Source organism: Oncorhynchus kisutch, linkage group LG10 (assembly GCF_002021735.2).
Source record: "Oncorhynchus kisutch isolate 150728-3 linkage group LG10, Okis_V2, whole genome shotgun sequence".
Lineage (NCBI taxonomy): Eukaryota > Metazoa > Chordata > Actinopteri > Salmoniformes > Salmonidae > Oncorhynchus > Oncorhynchus kisutch.
Window position 1 is genome coordinate 2,891,410 of NC_034183.2, and position 5,864 is coordinate 2,897,273.

Genomic DNA, 5,864 nt, shown 5'->3' on the forward strand with positions numbered 1-5,864 from the left:
TACAATATTCGCATGAAAATCTGTGTATGTGTGTGTGGGGGGGTGCGTGTGTGTGTGTGTGGGGGGGGTGGATGTGTGTGCGTGCGCGTGTATGTTTAGGTCCGCTGACAGAAGGAGAAGGGAAAAAGTGTCAGATGTGAGCAGGGCGGTAGCATCAGCAGTATTTGTAAAAAGTCAGAGGATTCCCCGGAGGGGAGTGCTTGTCGTTAGGACAAACAGGAAAATAACTGATGAGTGCATTAATCAGACCCAGAGCAGGGGAGGTGGAGAGGAAAGAGAGAGAGAGTTGAGAGAGAGAGCCAAAGAAAAAGAGGCCCATCCACCAAACTACCAGGTGTGAAACAGGGAAGAGTCTCAGGGGGTATGCTAATTTGGTATAGAGCAGATCTAACCTATTCTATTAACTTAGTCAAAACTGGAAAATTTTACATCTGGTGAGAAATTAATAAGGAAATGTCCTCCTGTGTGCTAACTATATCCCCCCACTAGAATCCCCATACTACATACTGAAGACAGCTTCTCCATCCTAGAGGGGGAGATCAACCATTTCCAGGCCCAGGGACATGTACTAGTCTGTGGCGACCTAAATGCCAGAACCGGACAAGAACCTGACGCCTTCAGCACACAGGGGGACAAACACCTACCTGGAGGTGACAGCATTCCCTGCCCCCCTAGGCACACCTACGACAACATAACCAACGAAACGGGTAGCCTTTGAGGGGACTCCTACGGTAGGTACACCCATAGCTCATCACATGGCAGTAGTACTGTAGACTACTTTATCACTGACCTCAACCCAGAGTCTCTCAGAGAGTTCCCTGTCAGCCCACTAACACCCCTATTAGACCACAACAAAATCACAGTCTACTTGAACAGAGCAATACTCAACCAAGAGGTATTGAAGTCAAAGGAACTGAGTAACATTAAGAAATGCTATAGATGGAAGGAATGTAGTGTGGAAACCAACCAAAAAACAATTAGGCAACAACAAATTCAATCCCTTTTAGACAATTTCCTTGCTAAAACGTTCCACTGTAATAGTGAAGGTGTAAACGTGGCAGTAGAAACCCTAAACAGTATATTTGACCTCTCAGCTTCAAATCTAAAAATCTCAAATAGAAAACCGAAGAAAATTAACAATAATGACAAATGGTTTGATGAAGAATGCAAAAATCTAAGAAACAAATTGAGAAACCTGTCTAACCAAAAACAGAGACCCAGAAAACCTGAGTCTACGCCTTCACTATGGTGAATCACTAAAACAATACAGAAATAATAATCAATATTCACTCTGCTGAATCAATAAAACAAAACAGAAATACATGAAGGAAAAATAAGAAATCAATAATTGAAGAATACATCTGGGAAAAAACATATCTGGGAAAATTGGAAAACACTAAACAAACAACAAGACGAAGAATGAATTATCCAAAACAGAGATCTATCCATAAAACTTTACTTCAATCGTTTTAGGCTCTATGAACTACAAGACAAAATACAAACCCTCCGACCCAGAAAGGCCTGTGGTGTTGATGGTATCCTCAATTAAAATGATAAAATATACAGACCACAAATTCCAATTGGCTAAATTTAAACTTTTTAACATCATCCTCAGCTCTGGCATCTTCCCCAATATTTGGAACCAAGGACTGATCACCAATCTACAAAAGTGGAGGCAAATGCATCAACAGCAACCTTGGGATAATCCTCATCATTATCATTAACAGCAGACTCGCAGAATTTCTCAAAGAAAACAATGTACTGAGCAAATGTCAATTTGGCTTTTTACCAAATCACTGTACGACAGACCACGCATTCACCTTGCACACCCTAATTAACAAACAAACAAACCAAAACAAAGGCAAAGTCTTCTCATGTTTTGTTGATTTCAAAAAAAGCTTGACTCAATTTGACATGAGGGTCTGCTATACAAATGGATGGAAAATGGTGTTAGGGGGAAACATACGACAATATCAAATCCATGTACACAACAAGTGTGCGGTTCAAATTGGCAAAAAACACACATTTCTTTCCACAGGGCAGTGGGGTGAGACAGGGTTGCAGCTTGAGCCCCACCCTCTTCAACATATATATCAACGAATTGGCGAGGACACTAGAACAGTCTGCTGCACCTGGCCTCAACCTACTAAAATCTGAAGTCAAATTGTTACTGCTGTTTACTGATGATCTGGTGCTTCTGTCCACAACCAAGGAGGTTCTACAGCAACACCTAGGTCTTTTGCACAGATTCTGTCAGATCTGGACCCTGCCTGTAAATCGCAGTAAGACAAAAAATAATTGTGTTCCAAAAAAGGTCCAGTTGCCAGGACCACAAATATAACATTCCATCTCGACACCATTCCCCTAGAGCAAAAAATATATATACAGTACATACAGTATATATATAGTATAGTATATATATACTGTACATACAGTGCCTTGAAAAAGTATTAATCCCCATTTTTCCTAATTTTCTGCATTACAACATGTATTTTAAATTTATTTTATTTGGATTTCATGTAATGGACACAAAATAGTCCAATTTGGTGAAGTGAACATTTTTTATTTTACTGAAAAGTGGTGTGTGCGTGTGCATATGTATTCACCCCCTTTGCTATAAAGCCCCAAAATAACATCTGGTGCAACCAATTGCCTTCAGAAGTTACATAATTAGTTCAATAAAATCCAACTGTGTGCAATCTAAGTGTCACATGATCTGTCACAAAATCTCAGTATAAAGCATCACCAAGCAAGTGGCACTATGAAGTCCAAGGAGCTCTCCAAACAGGTCAGGGACAAAGTTGTGGAGAAGTACAGATCAGTGTTGGGTTGTAAAAAAATATCTGAAACTTTGAACATCCCAGCATGGTGGTGGCAGCATCATGCTGTGGGGATGTTTTTCATTGGCAGGGAAACTGGGACACTGGTCAGAATTGAAGGAATGATGGATGGTGCTAAATACAGGGAAATTCTTGAGGGAAACCTGTTTCAGTCTTCCAGAGATTTGAGACTGGGACGGAGGTTCACCTTCCAGCAGGACAATGACCCTAAGCATACTGCTATAGCAACACTCGAGTGATTTAAGGGAAAACATTTAAATGTCTTGGAATGGCCTATTCAAAGCCCAGACCTCAATCTGTGTTATGACTTATAGATTGCTGTACACCAGCGGAACCCATCCAACTTGAAGGAGCTGGAGCAGTTTTGCCTTGGAGAATGGGCAAAAATCCCAGTGGCTAGATGTGCCAAGTTTATAGAGACATACCTCAAGAGACTTGCAGCTGTAATTGCTGCAAAAGGATTGACTTTGGGGGTGAATATTTATGCACGTTCAAATTACGTTTTTTTTTGTCTTATTTCTTGTTTGTATCACAATTAAAAATATTTTCTATCTTCAAAGTGGTAGGCATGTTGTATAAATCAAATGATATAAACCCCCCAAAATCCATTTAAATTCCAAATTGTTAAATAACAAAATAGGAAAAATGCCAAGGGGGTGAATACTTTTACTAGCCACTGTACATCAGCTTAAACCACAAGAAACGTTCATAAAGTTCTGAACAATCTGAGAGCAAGAGGGTAAGAAGGGCCTTCTACGCCATCAAAAATAATGTAAAATTCAGCATACCAATTAGGATATGGCAAAAAAATACTTGAATCAGTTATAGAACCCATTGCCCTTTATGTTTTTGAGGTCTGGAGTCTGCTCACCAACCAAGAATTCACAAAATAGGACAAACAAAAAATTGAGACTCTGCATAACATACAGAAACTCAAGTCCTTTTGTTGACTCAACCTAGAATACCTCACAATCAAATGTCAACCGTATTACCTCCCAAGAGAATTATCTTCGGTTAAAGGCACAGCTGTGTGTATTCAATCTCAAGCCGATACCACGACGGCCCTCAAGGAACAACACTGGACTTTATGCAAACTGGAAACCACATATCCTGATGTATTGTAACTGGAGATTTCAACAAATCTACTCTCCTTTCGAGATGCCTACAAGGCCCTCCCCCGGCTTCCCTTCGGCAAATCAGATCAAGACTCCATTTTGCTCCTCCCTTCCTACAGGCAGAAACTCAGACATGAAGTACCTGTGCTAAGGTCTATTCAACGCTGGTCTGACCAATTGGAATCCATGCTTCAAGATTGTTTTGATCACACGGACTGGGATATGTTCTGGTGAGCCTCTGAGAATAACATTGACGCTTTCACGGACACGTTACTGAGTTCATCAGGAAGCATATAAGGGATGTTGTTCCCACGGTGACTATAAAAACCTACACAAACCAGAACCGTGATAGATGGCTGTCAGAGCCGTGTGTATAGGTGGCAGGGAAGTCAGGCGCAGGAGAGTCAAATGGAGTGCAAATGGAGTCTTTTAATATAAGTCCACTTAACATGCTCCAAACACTAATATGTACATACATAAACGAACATGGGTACGAGGACCCGTCGCGCACCTATACAACATAAAACAACACTTGACATAAAACAATCTCTGACAAAGACACGAGGGGAAACAGAGGGTTAAATACACAACAGGTAATGAATGGGATTGAAACCAGGTGTGTGGGAAGACGAGACAAAACCAATGGAAAATGAAAAATGGATCAATGATGGCTAGAAGGCAGGTGACGTCGACCGCCGAGCACCACCCGAACAAGGAGAGGCAACGACTTCGGTAGAAGTCATGACAATGGCAGCACTCGTGCAAATCTGAAACCGTCGCATTTAACCTGGGAATATGGCAGAATACAAACAGTCTAGTTATTCCCTCCGTAAGCCAGTCAAACAAGCAAAACGTCAGAGACAAAGTGGAGTCACAGTTCAACAGCTCAAACACGAGACGCATGTGTCAGGGTCTACAGACAATCAAAGGTTTTCCCTTTGTAATCTAAACACCTTCTTCGCCTGCTTTGAGGATAACACAGTGCCACAGTGCTCCCAAGGACTGTGGGCTCCTGTTCTCTGTTGCCGACGTGAGTAAGACATTTAAGCGTGTTAACACTCTTAAGACTGCCAGCCCAGATGACATCCCTAGCCTCGTCCTCAGAGCATGCGCAGACCAGCTGGCTGGAATGTTTATGGACATATTCAATCTCTCCCTATCCCAGTCTGCTGACCCCACATGCTTCAAGATGTCCACCATTGTTCCTGTACCCAAGAAAGCATAGGTAACTGAACTAAATGACTATTGCCCCGTAGCCCTCACCTCTGTCGTCATGAGCCCCAATAGATCCACAGACGATGCAATCGCCATTACACTGCACACTGCCCTATCCCATCTGGACAAGAGGAATACCTATGTAAGAATGATGTTCATTGACTATAACTCAGCCTTCAACACCATAGTACCCTCCAAGCTCATCATTAAGCTTGGGGCCCTAGGTCTGAACCCAGCCCTGTGCAACTGGTTCCTGGACTTCCTGATGGGCCGGCCCCAGGTGGTGAAGGTAGGAAACAACACCTCCACTTCGCTGATCCTCAACATGGGGGACCCACAAGGGTGTGTGCTCAGCCCCTTCCTGTACTCCCTGTTCACCCACGACTGCGTGGCCACGCCCCCAACTCAATCATCAAGTTTTGCAGACGACGCAACAATAGTAGGCTTGATTACCAAAATTGACGAGAGGTGATGAGACCGCCTACAGGGAGGAAATGAGGGCCCTGGGGGCCCTCAGGAAAATAACCTGGTGTCAGGAAAATAACCTCTCCCTCAACGTCAACAAAATGATGGAGCTGATTGTGGACTTTAGGAAACAGCAAAGAGCGCACGCCCCTATTCACATCGACGGAACCGCAGTGGAGAAGGTGGAAAGCTTCAAGTTCCTCAGCGCACACTGACAATCTGAATTGGT